This window comes from Protopterus annectens, chromosome 16.part0, assembly GCF_019279795.1.
Source record: "Protopterus annectens isolate FY-2018-M chromosome 16.part0, PAN1.0, whole genome shotgun sequence".
Classification (NCBI taxonomy): domain Eukaryota; kingdom Metazoa; phylum Chordata; order Ceratodontiformes; family Protopteridae; genus Protopterus; species Protopterus annectens.
The window spans coordinates 801,602,487-801,623,659 of NC_056750.1; the positions used below are offsets into that span (position 1 = coordinate 801,602,487).

At 38.6% G+C, this 21,173-nt stretch overlaps 4 non-coding genes across 4 annotated transcripts; all 4 read left to right on the forward strand.

The window, feature by feature from the left end:
• Positions 1-6,513: 6,513 nt before the first annotated feature.
• LOC122791111 lies at positions 6,514-6,687 on the forward strand. Its single transcript, XR_006363086.1, has one exon.
• Positions 6,688-9,827: 3,140 nt separating this feature from the next.
• Positions 9,828-10,001, forward strand: LOC122791110. Its single transcript, XR_006363085.1, has one exon.
• A 6,437-nt stretch (positions 10,002-16,438) lies between these two features.
• Positions 16,439-16,610, forward strand: LOC122791120. Its single transcript, XR_006363094.1, has one exon.
• Positions 16,611-19,716: 3,106 nt separating this feature from the next.
• On the forward strand, positions 19,717-19,890 carry LOC122791119. Its single transcript, XR_006363093.1, has one exon.
• The last annotated feature ends 1,283 nt before the right edge of the window (positions 19,891-21,173 follow it).

Genomic DNA, 21,173 nt, shown 5'->3' on the forward strand with positions numbered 1-21,173 from the left:
AATTCCTTGCATAATTGATGGTGCAGTGGTAGTATTGTTGCCTCACAGCTATAGGTTTTCTGGTTTGATTCTTGGTTGGGGTGGCTTCTGTCTGCATCTCCTCCCTGTATTTGTGTGGATTTGCTCTGGTGCCCTGCCATTTTACAAAGATGTGTCTGCAGTATTAATCCCTCGTCTCTGCTGAAAATTGTTTTGTTCTGTCCGCAGTAAAATTGACCGGCATTTGAATTTCAAACTTCATGTTCTTCAGAATACATAGTAGCACAACCTTTTTTTAGCAATTTTCTAAGTTTATAAGATGAATATTTTAAATTTGTCCCTATTTTTGGGAATGTATTCCCCCATTATTGGCTTCGTCCAGGTTTTTGTGCTAAGGTTGACAGCTATGGCAAGAACTGAATTCACTGAATATGTTTGAGGGCTGTATTCCCTCATTACTGGGTTTGTCCAGGTGTTTTGTACTAAGAGGTTGACAGCTATGGTGAGAACTGAATTCACTAAATGATAGCCATTAAATTTCAGTCTTCCTCTCTCTTTTACAAAGCAGCTGATGTGGCGTAGTGGTATGTTACTCTGACTGTTTTTTGCTCAGGGACCTTGGCAGTAAAATATATGGTGGCAACACAACATTTTATTCTAGCAACTTTCCAAGATTATACAAGCAATGTTTAATGTGTCCCTGTTTTTGGACTTTTGACCCCCCCCAATACATTTTGGCTTTTTCCAGTTTTCTTGAGCTGCGAAGTTGAGATGCAGTTGAGTATTGAGTAGATTTTACAAGGAGCTGAGAGCTGCAGGGGAATAGAAGTTTAGTGCTTTGCCTAGTTAATACTATAGCACAACAGGTTGTGTACTTGCTTTTGATGCAGAAGGCTGTGGGTTCTGCTCCCACAAGGGGTGGATGTTGCTGTACTGAGAATGTTCTCCTTGGTGAAGATACTAACTATGAGTTCGTTATCAGTTTGCCATCCATTTCCTCTTGCAATATTATTACTAGCTTATCATTTTTTAATGTAATATAGGCAATTTATTCCTGAGGGGCAACAGACACTTTATTTTTCGATGAAACCATGAAATATAAAGGTGATTGCTAGCAGCAACCGCTTCATTAGTTACAGATTTCTTTAATGTGGAATTATTTAGATGATTGACTTCAGAGATTGTGCATATTTACTGATAATGGACTGTAGAATTGTGCATATTTACTGATAAAGGTGGACTGTAGAATTGTGCATATTTACTGATAATGGTGGACTGTGGAATTGTGCTTATTTACTAATAATGGTGGACTGTATAATTGTGTATATTTACTAATAATGGTGGACTGTGGAAGTCTGAGTAGACTTTTTTATGATAAATGTTCTCAACTGGGCAGTTTTGCCATTATGGGTGCATATGGTTTGTTTCATTGCTTACTGGAAAAAAATGTTCAAAACAAATTTAAAATACCCTCTAACAAGTGTACTGTATTGTACAAGGAATCTAATTTTAGTACAATGAGGAAGGTGTATCAAAGAGCACATGTATGTTTCATATGCAAGGAGACCATGATTCGAAAACAGCCCAAAATTAATCTTTATCTGCCACTGGCAAAATGTATTTTCTTTGAATGTGGGTTTCAATGCTGTTTCAATGAATGTGAGTTTCAAGGGCAGAGAAGTTTTAATGCTAAGTTTTCATTGTGAGACTGCATTGCTTTGTTTAACAGATGACTTAGTGTTTGTGCTGTAAAATACAAAATAAAACTTTCAAATGAAGTCCAACTCATCATAGAAGTAAAGCAGTATGCACATTAGTGTTTATGGTAAATGGAGTGAAATAGCCAAGTATAATGGTTCATTGGAATGGCTGCAGAGGCTCCATTCAACCATTATTTTGTCAGGGGGGGAAGGGCAGCAAACTCAGACAGGCCCAGCTGAACTATACCTCCCAACTGTCCAGATTTTCAAAGAATGAATAGATTTTTCTTCTTATTTTTGGTTTGTTGTTCATAAAATTTGTAGTTTTAATTCCTAAATGATTTGCCAGAAGTCACTCAATAATAAGTTTCAGACTTCATAACCTTCAGAAAAATGCATGTTAAAGTAAGAGCTGTTCTATCAACTGTCTCAATTTATACAAGAGCAATTTTTAGTACTGTTTATATGTGCCCCCAATATATTTGGCCTTGTTCAGATTTACTGCATTAACAGGTTGAGAGGTACATGCAAATAAATTGCTTTATAGAATTAGGCATAGTCAACCTCTCAACTGTCCCCAATTTTTGGCTCAAAATGTTGCTCTTCCCCCTTATAATCCCTCTGCAAAATAGCAATTTTGGAAGAAAACATGGAGGGTTTACAATTAAGAAATAACTGTAATAATCAAAGTTATAGATTACTTGAAATGCATGTAGATTCTTTTATATTTTGTCAGCTGCTCAAGGTAGCAGTACTAATATTAAAGTGTCCCTTCTTTGACAGGTAGCAGCTGTATTGTGTGTCTATTTTACATTTTTGCATCACATTTTTGGTTCATTTTTCATAAAATTGTGTTTTTTGGCAAATTAGTGACAAATCACTAAAGACTGAAGTTAGAAAATGACAAGACATTTGAGTTTCAGATTTTATACCCTTCAGAAAATTCATACTAATGCAAGACCTATTCTATTATCTTTCTAAGTTTATTAGAGCAATATTTAAAAATTGTCCTTATTGCTGGGCCTTTGTCCCACTTCTGTGTATGGCTTTGTCCAGATTTCTTGCTCTTGAGGTTGAGAGGTATGACAAATGTGTCAGGGCCATCACAGTCAGCCAGAGAGATTTCAAATTGTGACATGCTTGTTACACCCCGCTCCCCCATGTAGTGACTCTGGATGTGTCCAAGCAAGGCAAGGAGTAGTTGTATCTACCTTGGATGGGGAGGACACACTGCATAAGTACTACAGTGGCTTTTCATCTGTCCTTGATTTTGCAGAATGGTCTGGTTTCTGTCATATTTTTGTACTGTTGATTTATGCTTATTACTCAGATTTATGCTTATTACTCAAAGTGCCTGTTGCTCTGTGTTTTTAAGTAGCAATGCTTTAATGACCATAAGGTAAGCTTGTCTGAGATCGTAAGATGCAAGAAAGCTTTAATAAGCATACTGTTAAAGAATTGCCAACATTGAAAGCCTTTCTGTTGTTGCCATGCAGAGAATACTTGACTAGATAATATATAAGCCTTGGGTATTAAAGGACAGGATTCCATTATTTTAAAAAGCTCATTACACTTGTTGGAGACTTCCAGTCATCTCTACAGACTTTACCCGTAAACTAAACAGAATGCCAATCATGTGTGGTCCATAACCTGTACAGTAATCCTTTAAGCAATGTATCTTGAGCTTGTTTCTTGTTTGCTTTTCATTTTTTACTTTTATCATGTTTTCCCCATGAAACAAGTTGTCAGGCAGCTTTTGGATAAGAAACATTTTTACAAGTGGGGGCATCACATAGATTTCTACTTTCAGCATGTTACTTGGTACTTTAATAAAGCTGAATATATTATAATTAGGACTGCAGTGCAAGGAGAAGTGGTTTGAGTTGAGTGCTTCTGGTTTTTCTTATACTTGATTTTGACTGGCATTCCAGTAATGTATTTAAAAAGTAATTTATTTTTTCATGCCTCACAACCTTTTGTTTCCATCTAGATATTAAGTAAGCTGTCATGCAGCCAATGCATTGAAATATTTTTATTCTTCTACACTTATTTTTGCCTTGATTGGACTTTCATAATGATGGTTTGCCACCCAGGGCAGCGTATTTAATTAAAGTTAGCTTTTTGTGGTTTTGTGCATAGCTCCTCCCCTTTCTGGTTGACCACACCCCTCCCCTTGACCCCACCCATTCAGCTGTCTCCTGCAGCCCCCCTGTGATTTGAAGTCACCAGCCACCACTGCTCTTTGCACTGCTATTGGCTAGGCTCTTGGGCCAGGCATTATGCTGCATGACTGTTGAGACCTTCCCTACCTGTAGCGTACATGGCTAGTTACTTTTAGAGCATGCCGAGCTGTAGTGTGTGTGTTGTTTGCTGCACTGGTTTTGTGTTTCAGAATGTCCTAAAGGGGGTTTTATGTTTGGATGCTGTATCAAATATTCTGTTACTATGTTAGTATCATGACACATTTTCAACCTGCAGTCATGTGCTTTTGCTGATTTGCAGGAAAGACAACTATATGCTGAGTAAATGCTGACAGGCATAGCATAGTGTTCTTGTTTGTAGGATGATATAAGAGCAGAGAGCTGGGCCTAATCTGTTTTTCACTTGTAGCATTTGGTTTTAAGAGACAGCAGAAGGAGAAGTTGAAGCAGGACACAGATATAAAAGGGTAAGGAGGTGGACTGGCAGTGACATTACAGTGGAAAGGGAGTACCCGGTGGCCTAACAGAAATACTTGTCATATTAAAGTGAGTAATACTGGTCTCAACTGTGCCCTGCTTTCCTTACAAAAATATTCTCTGCTACCGTGAACGTCTGGTGGCAGTAATGAGGCATTCGTAATAGACTAGGATGTAATATGGGGGACAGGCTCTGGGATATGGGACACTAGACATGTCTAATTGGTTGGTACGAGGTATTTCTAGAAATGCATGTGAATGTGGTGGGTGTCGTTTTCATGGAGAGATACTGTTTAGGATAGTTGACATCATGATTCCTGATGATGTAAAAGTAAAAGTGAGTGAGTGTGAAAAGTTCATCTAGTGAAGACCAAGGTGGTTGCTGTTAGCACTTCTTTTTAAATATTTTATTAATTTTGACATCTTTACAATATGTACATAAGACAGGAGGATATTACAGGCCATGTATTAAATTTAAAGCTTCGGTATTGATTTTCATTATATTTAATGATTTATTTTAAGTAGAACAGAGTAGGGTTTGATTCTAACTGAATTAACATGAGTAGAATTGTTTGATTTATTTTATAGCTGTGTAGGCTACCTGTTGACTGAATGAGAATGCAGTAGGACTTGGTTTTTCTGATATTACTGCAGCTGGTGTTAATTGTCACAAATGGTCAGCACCTGTCAGGCTCCTGAATTCTATGTTAAATGCATATGTGTAGAGGCTTGATAATGAAAGGACCTTGTCTGTGGATGTCTAGCCACGTGCTGCCCTGCATGGCTGTTGGACACACAACTGCCCTGTAACCCTAATAGCTTTGTTTGAGGTTACAACATGTCTTGACATGAAGATAATACTTTCTAAACATGGTGTGGGTATCTTTATCAGTTAGTTTATTGTCATTCAGTGCTGATTAGCTGGTGTTCCTTTTTACCTACTTTGTATAAGTATATGGTTTCCAGGGGTTAAGGGGTTAAGGTGCTGAACCTTAATAACTTCGTTCCTAGTTGTACTTGGGTATATAAGCTATTAAGTGTATTTGTGAACACATTTGCCCTCTGCCTGATGTTAAACTTTCTGCATATGTGTATATTTAACATGTTCTAAGTGGTATCAGCCATACTTCTTTATGAAAAGTAACATAATCTGGTTTTCTTGCAGGATGGGTGTGGTTTGAGTGTACCTTGTGTGAAGAGTTTTTCCTATTCATAGAAGTACCAACGTGATGGCATCTGAGAACATGCTGTGACAGACATGGGATGGGTGAGAGTGGGTCTTGATAATACCCAGTCTCTGTTATTTTCTCAAAGTATCCCTACTCTCAAATGTTTCTGAATTGTCCTGGTAGTCATTTCCATGGAAGGCCTTGTAAAATCTTGTTTTTAGCCTGATTTAAAGAACAACATTAGAGTCTGGGAAGTAGTTTAGTCAGAGAAATTTTATTTACCTTAAGCCAGCTAGCTCTACAAAGTTGATTCTTATTCAGGTCACTCAGATGACTTTCATGGTTTCAAGTATTGTGTTCATAGATGTAGTCTGTACACTTGATTTGTACGATAAGTTCAGTGTTGGAGGTTGCAGATGGTGACTTGAACAAAGGCTAAGTTGTGCATTTTCAATCAGTGATTTCTGAGAAACCACCGGAACACGTTTTATCTGAAAACTCATTCTCTCTCCTATTGGCTATTTCCTTAGCACCCCAAAAATTCCTCCAAGACCGTCATCTGTGGTAGCCTCATGATCTACAATTAGCATATTCTGTTAGTCATAATAGACAGAATGTATTATTTGACTGCAGGCAGTGTTGGTGAATAGGAAGGGTAATAGATAGCTGTGCTTGGAATTCTTTCTTGCAACCAGCATTAGATATGGGGTTTGTGGCTGCTCTTTTTTTTTGGGGGGGGGGGTCTTCCTGGAGGGCACATGTTCATTATCCAAGGTTTATAACAGTGGTATTAGAGTAGTTCTTTCCTTGTATTATCTTAGTTACAAAGATCCTTTCTGTCAAGCCTGGGCATTGACCATATCAGGTTTGTGTCGGTACCTACCTCTATTCCTCCATTCTCATGTATTAGTAGGAGGACGTGGTTTAAAGATTTCCAGTAATGAGCACTTAAAGCATATAACTAGCAAACCTGCAAGCAGATTTAATGTGGTCTGAGAGACAGCAGCTGGTGTTTTAGACCCTGATGGGTTTAGTCTGGTACCAGACTGTTCATCTCTGACCAAGAATAACACCTGAGTGAACCTTTGATTTACTCATGCAGTTACAGGTGTGAACATACTAGCAGTTACCTGATGTTCATGTATGATGCTGCACACACATCATGTAGTATTATTGACTTTACTTTTGTTACAATGTTAATACTTGTTTTGGATTCTCAGAAAGTGAGTGAACAATCAATTTTATTGATTTATAACTTTGGTGGGGTGACCTTTGCATGTCCTTTTGGGTGCTTATTGATTTATAACTTTGGTGGGGTGACCTTTGCATGTCCTTTTGGGTGCTTATTGATTTATAACTTTGGTGGGGTGACATTTGCATGTCCTTTTGGGTGCTGTATTGTAAAGCACTTTGTCTTTAATTAAACATTTTGAGGTTCCCTGTCAATACTGTGTAAGTGTAAGGTGAAGCATCAAACTGAATGTATAAACTGTTCAAATACACTTCTGGGTAACAACACGTTTCACAGTTGTTGCCAACCCTATATTTAAACTAACTATGGAGTAGTTTTGCAGGTCTCACCATCATATTTTAATATGGAATCCATAATTATACACATAAAGAATGCGGGATAAGATAAGTTATCCCTCTTTACTTATCACTTAGGACATAAGGTCTTCATTACATTTCAAGACATTCAAAACTGACCTGCAAAACTACTCCTGCTGTCAGCAGAATATTTATTTATGTCACAAAATACATAACCACCCTAGACCACCCCATCACTTCAAATCATATAATTCTAGCTCTGCCCCATGCTCAAGATTGATTGGTATTTGCTTTTTCCAGTCCTTATACCAGAAATTTAAAGCTGTAGAAAGCAGACATGAGCATGAAGCTTCACACTAAAGTTAGATTGCTGTCATCTCCATCTCATGTTCTAAAGCTGTTTGTTTGTATTGGTTGTGAAAATATCTTGTCTTTGACATTCAGTATACACAGCATTTTATTAAGATGCTCTTTGCTCTGTTATTGGTTAGGCTCTTGGCCTGGGAGTGGTGCTAGATGACTGTTGGGACTGCCCATGCATATAACAGTGCACATGACTGGCTACTTATACAGCATGCCAAGTTGCAATGTGTGCTTTTAGCTGTATTGTTTTTTTTCCTGAATAAACTGATGGGGAGTCTTCTTTTCAAACACTGAATCAGATATTTTATTACTGTGTTGGTATCACGACAGATTTTCGGCTTGCAGTCATACTGTTTTGCTAAGTAGTAAGAAAGGCAACTAGATTCTGCGTAAATGTTGGCTGGGCTGTTGTGTTCTTGTTTATAGGTTGATGAGTCAGAAGAGAGGTGGGCTTAATGTGTTTTTTCACTTGTAGTGTTTAATACGAAGGGACAGCAAAAGGAGAAGACAGAGGACGATGAAGATATAAAAGGGTAAGAAGGTGGATTGACGGTAATGTTACAATAATAAGGGAACACCCAGTTGCCAAACAGAAATACTTGTTATATTAAAGTGAATAATAGTGCTGTCAAACTGTACCCTGCCTTCCTTACAAAAAAAAAAAAAAAAAAAAAAAAAAAAAAGATTGTCAGCTACTGTGAATATCTGGAGGTGATAAGGTGATGATCAGGTGTTCATAGTTGACTAGGATGTAATATGGGGCGACGGGCTATAGGGTATTGGATTCTGAATTTGCATAATTGGTTATTATATGGTATTTCAAAAAAGGCACGAAAATGTTGTGGTCATTTATTTCAAGTTGAGAAATCATTTAAGATTTACCTGGTTTACATTTAAGGGATACCTGATGTCAAGATTCCCTGTGATGTACCAGTAAAAGTGAGTGACAGTGAAAAGTCTATCTGGTAAAGAACAAAGTGGTAGTTTTTTTAGTGCTCCTGTTTGAATAGTTTTACTAATTTTAAGATATTTACTGTATATACATAAAAGATAGGAAGATATTGTGGATGCATTCTAATACATTAAACTTAAATCTTCAGTATTGTTCTTCATTATATTTAGCGATTCATTTTAACTAAAATGGAGTAGAGTTTGATTTTGAGTTAAGATGGGTCATGAGCAGTAATGTTTGATTTCCTTTACAGCCATGTAGGATACCTGGAGACTGGATATGAATGTGCTTGGATTTGTTTTTTCTGAGACTACTGCAGTTGGTGTCAGTTGTCACAAATGTTCAGAACCTGCCTGATGCCACGAGATCTGTGTTAAATGCATATGCACAGGGGCTTGATAATGGAAGGACCATGTCTGTGGCTGGGTAGCTACATGCTGTCCGGCATGGCTGTTGCACATACAACTGCCCTGTTACCCTTCTAGTTTCATTGCAAGTCACAACATGTCTTGAGACCATCTTTGAAGATAATGCTTTCTAAACATGGGTGGGTATCCTTCTCAGTCGGTGATGATTACCTTGTGCTCCTTTTAACCTCCTTTGTACACTTATTTCTTAAAGTACCATCCCGCAGTTTTCATGCAGGATGGGGTTTGGTTTGAGTGATCTGACAGTCACAAAAGACAGACTGCAGTACCGGCCATGCTCAGTGTGAAGATTTGTTTCCTATTTTTATAAGTAGCAGCACAACAGCATACAAGAACATATTGTGCCAGTGATGGGATGGGCGAGGGTGGGGCTCCCAACTACAAAACTTCTGTTATTTTCTCAAAGTACTCCCACCATCAAAAGTTGCTGAATTGTCCTGGTAACCCCTTCCATGGCAGGCCTTGTAAAATCTTGTCTTGAACCAGATATAAAGAATCGTATTACAGTCTGGGAAGTCCAGTTTAGTTAAGAAAAATGTTCTCATCTGTAAGCCAGCTAGCTGTACAAAGATGACTCGCCTCACTCAGATGAATTTCATGGTTTCAAGTACTAAGTCCTCATGAACACAGCCTGTACACTTGATTTGTTTGATAGATTCTGTGCTGGAGATTGCAGATGGTGACTTGAACACACGGTAAGTTGTGCATTTTCAGTCAGTGATTTCTGGAAAACAGCCAGAACACATGTATCTGAAAGCTTGTTTTTCTCTCCTAGTGGCTATTTCCTTAGTGTCCCCCCAGAACTGTGATGGCACCGGGGATGTATTCTTCTCAGATTATCTTAGGTGTATACATTCTTTCTCTACAGCTTGAGCTTTGGCCAAATTGGATTTGTGTTGGTACCTACCTCTATTCCCCATTCCCATGTATTAGTAGGAGAATGTGGTTTAAAGACTTCCATTGATGGGAAATTAAAGCCTATAACTAGCAACCATGCAAGAAGTGCTAAGGTGGTCTGAGAGACAGCAACTAGTGTTTTATACCCTGATGGGTTTAGTCTGGTACCAGACTGCTCAACTCTGACCAAAAGTCACACTTGAGTGAACCTTTGATTTACTCATGCAGTTACAGGTGTGAACATACTAGCAGTTACCTGATGTTCATGTATGATACTGCACACACATCATGGGATATCATTGACTTTACTTTTGTTACAATGTTAATACTTGTTTCAGATTCTCAGTCAATTTTATTGATTTATAACTTTTACTGGAGTTGACTTTTGAAAGTCCCTTTGGCTGCTTTGTTACAAACTATACAATTAACAGAACATTCTGGAGTGATATGTTCATCTCCCAAAGACTGCCCATACTCTGGAATAAGCTTCCCATTCATGTCAGGCAGAGCACCTCGCTGTCCCTCTTCAAAAGAAATCTTGACGAGTGGATGGGTAAGAGAAACTTCATTCCAGAGATCATTCCAGTTGCCCTACTGGATAGGGGCACTGTGAACTAACATCGGGTGGCAGGATGCCTGGGGAATTTTTTTTAGCTGGGCTTGTAAAGGCTCCAGGATCAATAGCCTAGTACACACCTATGAACCTGTGATGATAAATGCAGTTTGGTTCTCATTAAAACATTTTAAGGTAGGCTGTGAATACTGTATAAGCAGAAAGTACAGTAGATGCAGTTAACAACAGATTAATGGATATAGTCTGGCAGCATTTGGCGTTGGCTTCCTTCCCAACCACCTAATTAAAACCATCTTAGTGTATTTTTTCTTTCTACCATTTCTTCGTAGATATTTCATTTTCCTTTCTTTGTGGCTGGAATGCTTTATAGTAAAGGATAGTTATAAAACAACAGACACAGGTGTATTGGCAACAGCAGACCTTTCGTAACAAAGGTACAAGTGACCTACAGATGCATGAATTGACAGGCACATCTGGTGCTGCATCATTTTATTTCATGGCTTAACATTTACCTGTTAAATAAGAAGGGTATAGGGATACATTAAAAAAACAGTCTGATTTATCTGATAAATGATTGGCAGGATCTCTGTGCGTTCTACAATGTACAGTTTATATTAGGCTGCCTTACTGTTGTCTGGTAGACTGTCGGGACACACATGTCAAGTAGGGCAAATTTCATCATCACTGCATTCATACATACAAACACACACACACACACACACGGTTGGAGCTGTGCTGCCTGCATCCAGTTGTTTAAAAGTGCAAGAACCATTTAGATTTGAAAGGGAAAAGGTGAAGGGAAACTGTTATTGTTGTCAAGACTCCATTTTTCACAAATCAGGGCTCCCCGAGAAAGACAAGTGTATGAGAATGGAAAGAGTCCTGACTGAATTACCCCTTTACTCTTCTTAATGCAAGATCCACATTATTATTTGCATGTGAAAATAGCTCCTAGCAGCAGTAGTTTTATAGGTAGGTTTGTAAACGGATACTCGGAAGGGAGGATCATGCTGCCTTCAGCCATGATTTGTCTGGTCTATTCAGAGAGAGTTGTTGTGCATGTTTGCTTTTTAATGCACTTTTGGGAGACTATGAAGATTTGACACTACCCCCCCCCCCCCAAATCCCATAACCAGTTTACCAAACAAACTACTAGCAAATATTATTTGTATAGCCAGCTGCTTTATGATGGCCAGAATGATGGAAGATGGATGAATTCATTTTGTTTTCAGCCTGCTCAACTTTGACCCAAATTAACACTTGGACGGATCTTTGATTTACTCATGCATTTGCAGATGTGAACATATTAGCAATTACATGATGTTCATGTCTGATGCTGCACACACATGATATCATTAGTAAGAAGTAATGCGTGATTCTCTAAGCAAGCTTAGATGAGCAGTCCCTGTAATTGTTTCTTAATGTCATGGACTTAAAAAACTTATTAAGCATTGCTAAACTTACATTCTATTAACAAATAGGTGGTAGAATTTAAGATATTTTTGTCTTGGAATGCAGTGATCTTTAGTGAAAATAAAATGAGTGCAAAATTCTTTATGTAATTCTTCTAACATGCACGTGTGTGCACGTTAAAGGAGCTTGTTGACCTTTACTGTATACCAGAACTAACATGGGAATGTGATCACATTATCTAATGACTATAAAGGGCATAATTGTCCTTCAGTAAATGCATGCAGGACTCAAATGAGAACTTTGGTAAACAATAAAACTTTCTATAATTTGTGAGATTTATTTACTAAGGTTTAATAGGCAGTAACTTAACCAGTTTACCTAATAAACTTGTGCATAAATATATATATATATATAAAGTTCTTTAATAAAGCAGTTGAGCTACAAATCCAGACTCCTAGCTGAGCTGTGTCCTCTGTTTAGGATAGTAACTATTGCATATGTGGAAAGTATTGGTGAAGGGAGTGCAACAAGATGTGTATCATTATGAATATTCAACAGTCACTATGCTGAAAATATACATGGGAGACTGGGAATTTTGGGGGCTCCCAGGATTTCTTAAATGGAATAAGGCAGTGTAGTGAGTGCTTCATTCCTTTATCATGCTAAGTTTGAGTGTAGTTGGTGTGGTTTGGGTTCATTTGTTATCATTTGGTCTTGAGGATGATGGCTGGATTGTTAGACCTTGATTGCTTTGGCCTTGTACCAAGCTGCTTAACTTTGATCGTTACTATAATTAGGGTGACATTTCTAGCTTTCCCAGGCAGATTTAAGTGTGAAGGGTCAAATGGTTACTTACTTTTATTTATAATTCTACACACAATATAGTGTACTTTGTATCTGCAAAATACAGTTTCCATTTAGATTCCTTGAGGCCTAGTATTGAATAGGAAGGGCCATCATCTTTAAGTTCGATCTAATGGTGGTACATTTCATCAAGACTAGTTATATTCTGTTAAAAATGTGATTTTTTTTTTTTTCTTCTTCTAGGTTTCTTCTATGATTGTGTTCCACATTCACCATCATTTTGGCGAGAAAGCAGGGTGTGTAGGAGATTGCTCCAGTGCAAAAATGTTTTTGTTTTATTCAGTCACTTGCTTGTAATTCAAATGCTTTTGTGCACTTAGAGCAACTATTTGTGTAGCTCTTGCCAGAATATTTTACAACCTTCAATATTTGGAAACTTTATACATTATCAAATTTAAAACAAGTTGGTCAAAATTATTGTATTGTATTAGATTTAGTAGTAACTTTTGTGTGAATATTCCATTCATCAACAGTTTCGAGTCTAACTGTAATATTGTGTTGAGTCACAAGCTTCTCAGTGGTAATTCGAGCATGAATATGTAAATTGGCCAAGCTGTGAAATCTAGTGAAAACTGTAGCTCAGCTCCTCCAGGAAGGACAGCACTAACCTTGTAGGACAGGAATTTCAAGTCACAGGTTGTAAACTACATAGAGTAAACCTGTGAATTTAACAAAAATATGACCAGGATATGTTGTCCTATTACAGTGTGGAAAGTCTGAGGCCAGGTCGTATTTCTGAAGACCAGACTTGTCTGCCTTGGCCTACTGGACTGTACAAGGAAGTTCTCCAACCACTGGAAAACAGCTGGTTGGTTTGCTGCCCCAGCTCTGTCCAAGACAAGTATACAAACTGTGGTCATGCTTCTGTTTGGCCGATCATATGTGGTCGATGTGAATGTGGACATGTGTGTATGCCACATTACACAAACATCTTTCTTCCTGGATGCAAACCCCTTGGTAATGAGATGTGCCACATAGAAGGACTTTCTAACCACAGTTGCAATGTTGTGGTCGAAGGAGTGGTTGCTGTCAACCTGCGTCCCAAGATCTCTTATAACACCTTCAGTGTTCAGTGGGCTCCCATCAATGTGGTAATTAGTGGGAATTGAGTTTTTACCAAAGGAGATGATGATGTGTTTTTTGGCATTAAGCTTAAAGCCATGATTTTGACACCAGTCATTGGTCTCAGTGAGGCCTCTCTATAGGATGTCTGCATCACTTGCGGAGTTAATAATGGCTCCTAGCTTGCAGTCATCTGCGAACTAGGTCAGTGAGAGTCCTTTTGTGTTGGCCTGGACTTCTGAGAAGTAGATGCCGAACAGGAGAGGACCCAGGACCGATCTCTATGGGACTCCACTCGTGACTGGGTGGCAGTCTGACTTGGAGTCCGCTACTTTCACACTGTGTGTCCTATCTGTGAGCCAACTTGCAACCCACCTAGTGATATAGGGGTTGATGCCTAGTTTGGTAAGTGTATCAATAATTCCCGAGAGAGGAATGGCATCAAAGGCCTTGCCAGATCAAGATAGGCTGTATGCACTGCCTTACCTTCATCCACAGCTCTCGTGACTGACTCAAAGAAGTCAACCAGGTTGAGCAGGCATGATCTCCCTTTCACAAAGCCAAATTGCGTGGGGTCTAGAATTTCAAGATTTCCTATATCTTTGTTAATCAGGTCCATGATGATGTGCTCCATAGCTTTACATATGAGACTCATCAGGCTAATGGGGCAATAATTCCCAGGGTTTGTAGCCCTTTATGGAGAGGGATGACTGCAGCAGTGCAGCATTCGGTAGGGACAAAGCCTGAGATGAGACTGTGTGTGTGTGTGTGTGTGTGTGTGTGTGTGTGTGTGTGTGTGTGTGTGTGTGTGTGTGTGTGTGTGTGTGTGTGTGTGTGTGTGTGTGTGTGTGTGCGTGAGTGTGTGTGCACCCATGGATATACACAACAGATATGTGTGCTAGTAATTGGAAAATTGTAAAGAAATATCCTCCTGTGCAAACTTTGAAAGCTATGGCATCAGACGGTTTTGCTCATTTCATCAGAAATTTCACAGTTCATGTTCTGCATAAGAATTTTGAGTAACTCATTTTCTCACAAAGTGATATTTCTCCAGTACAATTTATATTTCACTTGCTGATTTTCAATTCTGTTCTAAAGTCACTTTTGCGTTGGTTATAAAAATATGCGGTCTATGATACTTGGTATAAGCAACATTTTGTCACAACATTCCTTGCACTGCTATTGGCAAATCTCTTGGGCTGGGCATTATGCTGTTTGACTGCTGAGACCTTCCCTACCTGCAGCAGTGTACATGGCTAGTTACTTTTAGAACATGCCGAGTTGCAGTGCATGTTGTTTGCTGCATTGGTTTTGTGTTTCAGAATGTCTTGAGGGGGGTCTTATGTTTGGATGCTGTATCAAGTATTCTGTTACTATGTTAGTATCATGACAAATTTTCAACTTGCAGTCATCTGCTTTTGCTGGTTTGCAGGAAAGACAACTATACGCTGAGTAAATGCTGACAGGCATAGCATAGTGTTCTTGTTTGTAGGCTGATGAAAGAGAAGAGAGACGGACATAATCTGGTTTTCACTTGTAGCGTTTGGTTTTAAGAGACAGCAGAAGGAGAAGTTGAAGCAGGACACAGATATAAAAGGGTAAGGAGGTGGACTGGCAGTGACATTATAGTGGGAAGGGAGTACACGATGGCTTAACAAAAATACTTGTTAAAGTGAGAAATACTGGTCTCAACTGTGCCTCGTCTTCTTTACAAAAACACTCTCTGCTACCGTGAACGTCTGGTGTCAGTAATGAGGCATTCGTAGTAGACTAGGATGTAATATGGGGGACAGGCTCTGGGGTATGGGACACTAGACATGCCTAATTGGGTGGTCCGAGTTATTTCTAGAAATACATGTGAATGTGGTGGGTGTCGTTTTCATGGAGATATATTGTTTAGGATAGTTGATATCATGATTCCCGATGATGTAAAAGTGAAAGTGAGTGAGTGAAATGTCCATCTAGTGAAGACCAAGGTGGTTGCTTTTTAGCACTTCTTTTAAAATATTTTATTAATTTTTATATCTTTACAATATGTACATAAGACAGGAAGATATTACAGGCGGTGTATTAAATTTAAAGCTTCAGTATTTATTTCACTATATTTAACAATTTATTTTAAGTAGAACAGAGTAGGGTTTGATTCTAACTGAATTAACATGTAACATGAGTAGAATTGTTTGATTTATTTTATAGCTGTGTAGGCTACCTGTTGACTGAATGGGAATGCAGTAGGACTTGGTGTTTCTGATATTACTGCAGCTGGCGTCAGTTGTCACAAATGATCAGCACCTGTCAGGCCCCTGAGTTCTATGTTAAATGCATATGTGTAGAGGCTTGATAATGAAAGGACCTTGTCTGTGGATGTCTAGCCACGTGCTGCCAAGACCGTCATCTGTGGTAGCCTCGTGATCTACAGTTAGCACATTCTGTTAGTCATAACAGACAGAATGTACTATTTGACTGCAGGCAGTGTTGGTGAATAGGAAGGGGTAATGTCTAGCTGTGCTTGCAATTCTTTCTTGCAACCAGCATTAGATGTGGGGTTTGTGGTTACCCTTTTTTGGGGGGGGGGGATCTTCCCATGTCCATTATGCAAGGTTCATAACAGTGGTAGTAGCGGTTCTTTCCTTGGATTATCTTAGTTACAAACATCCTTTCTGTCAAGCCTGGGCATTGACCATATCTGGTTTGTGTTGGTACCTACGTGTATTTCTCAGTTTTCATGTATTAGTAGAAGGACGTGGTTTAAAGATTACCAATAACTAGCAGTTGAATTAAATAACTAGCAAATGTGAAAGCAGGTTTAAGGTGGTCTGAGACAGCAGCTGGAGCATTAGACCCTGATGGGTTTAGTCTGGTACCAGACTGTTCATCTCTGACCAAGAATAACACCTGAGTGAATCTTTGATTTACTCATGCAGTTACAGGTGTGAACATACTAGCAGTTACCTGATGTTCATGTATGATGCTGCGCACACATCATGTAGTATTATTGACTTTACTTTTGTTACAACATTAATACTTGTTTCGGATTCTCAGAAACTGAGTGAACAATCAATTTTATTGATTTATAACTTTGGTGGGGTGACCTTTGCATGTCCTTTTGGGTGCTTATTGATTTATAACTTTGGTGGGGTGACCTTTGCATGTCCTTTTGGGTGCTTATTGATTTATAACTTTGGTGGGGTGACATTTGCATGTCCTTTTGGGTGCTGTATTGTAAAGCACTTTGTCTTTAATTAAACATTTTGAGGTGGGCTGTCAATACTGTGTAAGTGTAAGGTGAAGCATCAAACTGAATGTATAAACTGTTCAAATAAACTTCTGGGTAACAACCCAAACAAGTTTCACAGTTGTTGTCAACCCCATAATTAAACTAGGTATACCATAACTTGTTACCCACAGAATATAAGGCAAAGTGTTTCGTTTATTATACTAAACGTCCCACTTTTCCCCATGGAAAAATGAAATGAAGGTCTCACCATCATATTTTAATTTGGAATCCATATTTCTACATAAAAAGAATGCGGGGTTAGATAAATTATCCCTCTTTTCTTATCACTTAGGACATAAGGTAAACATTCTAAACTGACCTGCAAAACTACTCCTGTTGTAAGCAGAATATTTATTAATGTCACAAAATACACAACCCCTGTCTATTGAAATCATAAACTTGTTGCCCTGCCCCAGGCTCAAGACTGAATGGTATTTGCTTTTTGCAGTCATATACCAGAAATGTAAAGCTGTAGAAAGCAAACATAAGCATGAAGCTACGCACTAAAGTTAGATTGCTGTCGTCTCCATCCCATGTTCTAAAGCTGTTTGTATTGGTTGTGAAAATATCTTATCTTTGATTTTCAGTATACAATGCATTTTATTAAGATGCTCTTTGCCCTGTTATTGGTTAGGCTCTTGGCCTGGGCATGGAGCTACATGACTGTTGGGTCGGCCCATACATGCAGCAGTGCACATGACTGGCTAATTATAGAGCATGCCAAGTTGCAATGTGTGCTTTTAGCTGTATTGTTTTTTTTTTTCCTGAATAAACTGATGGGGAGTCTTCTTTTCAAACACTGAATCAAATATTCTGTTACTGTGTTGATATCATGACGGATTTTCGGCTTGCAGTCATGCTGTTTGACTGGGTAGTAAGAAAGGCAACTAGATTCTGCGTAAATGTTTGCAAACTTTGAAAGCTATGGCATCAGACGGTTTTGCTCATGTTTGACCCAAGACTCCTGGTGAGGTAATTTCAGCAGAAATTTCACAGTTCATGTTCTGCATAAGAATTTTGAGTAACTCATTTTCTCACAAAGTGATATTTCTCCAGTACAATTTATATTTCACTTATTGATTTTCAATTCTGTTCTAAAGTCACTTTTGCATTGGTTATAAAAATATGCGGTCTATGATACTTGGTGTAAGCAACATTTTGTCACAACATTCCTTGCACTGCTATTGGCAAATCTCTTGGGCTGGGCATTATGCTGTTTGACTGCTGAGACCTTCCCTACCTGCAGCAGTGTACATGGCTAGTTACTTTTAGAACATGCCGAGTTGCAGTGCATGTTGTTTGCTGCATTGGTTTTGTGTTTCAGAATGTCTTGGGGGGGGGGGTCTTATGTTTGGATGCTGTATCGAGTATTCTGTTACTATGTTAGTATCATGACAAATTTTCAACTTGCAGTCATCTGCTTTTGCTGGTTTGCAGGAAAGACAACTATATGCTGAGTAAATGCTGACAGGCATAGCATAGTGTTCTTGTTTGTAGGCTGATGAAAGAAGAGAGAGACGGACATAATCTGGTTTTCACTTGTAGCATTTGGTTTTAACAGACAGCAGAAGGAGAAGTTGAAACAGGACACAGATATAAAAGGGTAAGGAGGTGGACTGGCAGTGACATTATAGTGGGAAGGGAGTACACGATGGCTTAACAAAAATACTTGTTAAAGTGAGTAATACTGGTCTCAACTGTGCCCCGTCTTCTTTACAAAAACATTCTCTGCTACCGTGAACATCTGGTGTCAGTAATGAGGCATTCGTAGTAGACTAGGATGTAATATGGCGGACAGGCTCTGGGGTATGGGACACTAGACATGCCTAATTGGTTGGTACGAGTTATTTCTAGAAATACATGTGAATGTGGTGGGTGTCGTTTTCATGGAGATATATTGTTTAGGATAGTTGATATCATGATTCCCGATGATGTAAAAGTAAAAGTGAGTGAGTGTGAAACGTTCATCTAGTGAAGACCAAGGTGGTTGCTTTTTAGCACTTTTTTTAAAATATTTTATTAATTTTTATATCTTTACAATATGTACATAAGACAGGAAGATATTACAGGCGGTGTATTAAATTTAAAGCTTCAGTATTTATTTCACTATATTTAACAATTTATTTTAAGTAGAACAGAGTAGGGTTTGATTCTAACTGAATTAACATGTAACATGAGTAGAATTGTTTGATTTATTTTATAGCTGTGTAGGCTACCTGTTGACTGAATGGGAATGCAGTAGGACTTGGTTATTCTGATATTACTGCAGCTGGCGTCAGTTGTCACAAATGATCAGCACCTGTCAGGCCCCTGAGTTCTATGTTAAATGCATATGTGTAGAGGCTTGATAATGAAAGGACCTTGTCTGTGGATGTCTAGCCACGTGCTGCCAAGACCGTCATCTGTGGTAGCCTCGTGATCTACAGTTAGCACATTCTGTTAGTCATAACATACAGAATGTACTATTTGACTGCAGGCAGTGTTGGTGAATAGGAAGGGGTAATGTCTAGCTGTGCTTGCAATTCTTTCTTGCAACCAGCATTAGATGTGGGGTTTGTGGTTACCCTTTTTTTGGGGGGGGGGATCTTCCCATGTCCATTATGCAAGGTTCATAACAGTGGTAGTAGCGGTTCTTTCCTTGGATTATCTTAGTTACAAACATCCTTTCTGTCAAGCCTGGGCATTGACCATATCAGGTTTGTGTTGGTACCTACTTCTCAGTTTTCATGTATTAGTAGACGGACGTGGTTTAAAGATTACCAATAACTAGCAGTTGAATTAAATAACTAGCAAATGTGAAAGCAGGTTTAAGGTGGTCTGAGAGACAGCAGCTGGAGCATTAGACCCTGATGGGTTTACTCTGGTACCAGACTGTTCATCTCTGACCAAGAATAACACCTGAGTGAACCTTTGATTTACTCATGCAGTTACAGGTGTGAACATACTAGCAGTTACCTGATGTTCATGTATGATGCTGCGCACACATCATGTAGTATTATTGACTTTACTTTTGTTACAACATTAATACTTGTTTCGGATTCTCAGAAACTGAGTGAACAATCAATTTTATTGATTTATAACTTTGGTGGGGTGACCTTTGCATGTCCTTTTGGGTGCTTATTGATTTATAACTTTGGTGGGGTGACATTTGCATGTCCTTTTGGGTGCTGTATTGTAAAGCACTTTGTCTTTAATTAAACATTTTGAGGTGGGCTGTCAATACTGTGTAAGTGTAAGGTGAAACATCAAACTGAATGTATAAACTGTTCAAATAAACTTCTGGGTAACAACCCAAACAAGTTTCACAGTTGTTGTCAACCCCATAATTAAACTAAGAATACCATAACTTGTTACCCACAGAATATAAGGCAAAGTGTTTAGTTTAATATACTAAACGTCCCACTTTTCCCCATGGAAAAATGAAATGAAGGCCTCACCACCATATTTTAATTTGGAATCCATATTTCTACATAAAAAGAATGCGGGGTTAGATAAGTTATCCCTCTTTTCTTATCACTTAGGACATAAGGTAAACATTCTAAACTGACCTGCAAAACTACTCCTGTTGTAAGCAGAATATTTATTTATGTCACAAAATACACAACCCCTGTCTATTGAAATCATAAACTTGTTGCCCTGCCCCAGGCTCAAGACTGAATGGTATTTGCTTTTTGCAGTCATATACCAGAAATTTAAAGCTGTAGAAAGCAAACATAAGCATGAAGCTACACACTAAAGTTAGATTGCTGTCGTCTCCATCCCATGTTCTAAAGCTGTTTGTATTGGTTGTGAAAATATCTTATCTGTGATTTTCAGTATACAATGCATTCTGTTAAGATGCTCTTTGCTCTGTTATTGGTTAGGCTCTTGGCCTGGGCCTGGAGCTACATGACTGTTGGGTCGGCCCATACATGCAGCAGTGCACATGACTGGCTAATTATAGAGCATGCCAAGTTGCAATGTGTGCTTTTAGCTGTATTGTTTTTTTTTTCCTGAATAAACTGATGGGGAGTCTTCTTTTCAAACACTGAATCAAATATTCTGTTACTGTGTTGATATCATGACGGATTTTCGGCTTGCAGTCATGCTGTTTGACTGGGTAGTAAGAAAGGCAACTAGATTCTGCGTAAATGTTTGCAAACTTTGAAAACTATGGCATCAGACGGTTTTGCTCATGTTTGACCCAAGACTCCTGGTGAGTTAATTTCAGCAGAAATTTCACAGTTCATGTTCTGCATAAGAATTTTGAGTAACTCATTTTCTCACAAA